Below are 392 nucleotides of genomic sequence, written 5' to 3' on the forward strand. Positions count from 1 at the left end.
TTTTTTCTTTTTTCTTTCTTTTTTGAGAGTGGGCAGATTTTGAACCGAATAAAGTGGATGAAATTAACCCACCAAAAAAAAAAAAAATACTGAAATGCCAAAAATTTATTGTCCACGTGGTAGGCTTGAAAAAGAATAACTGGGTCTCTCATAGTCTCATGACTCTCATCTCATGTTCCATTCCAGAGAGAGAAAAAATTATGAGACTTTTGAGAGAGGAAGATCCACAGAGAAAAAATTATGAGACTTTTGAGAGTGAAAGATCCAAAGAGGAGAAATAAACTGTGAGAAAGATGGAGAAAAGAGGGGAAGCATGTGGACTGGAGGAGAGAGATAGAAGAGAGAAGCTGAGCGAGAGAAGAAGAAGAAGAAAGGAAGAGGAAGAGGTAGCC

The sequence above is a fragment of the Corylus avellana genome, chromosome ca2 (assembly GCF_901000735.1).
Source record: "Corylus avellana chromosome ca2, CavTom2PMs-1.0".
NCBI classification, from domain to species: domain Eukaryota; kingdom Viridiplantae; phylum Streptophyta; class Magnoliopsida; order Fagales; family Betulaceae; genus Corylus; species Corylus avellana.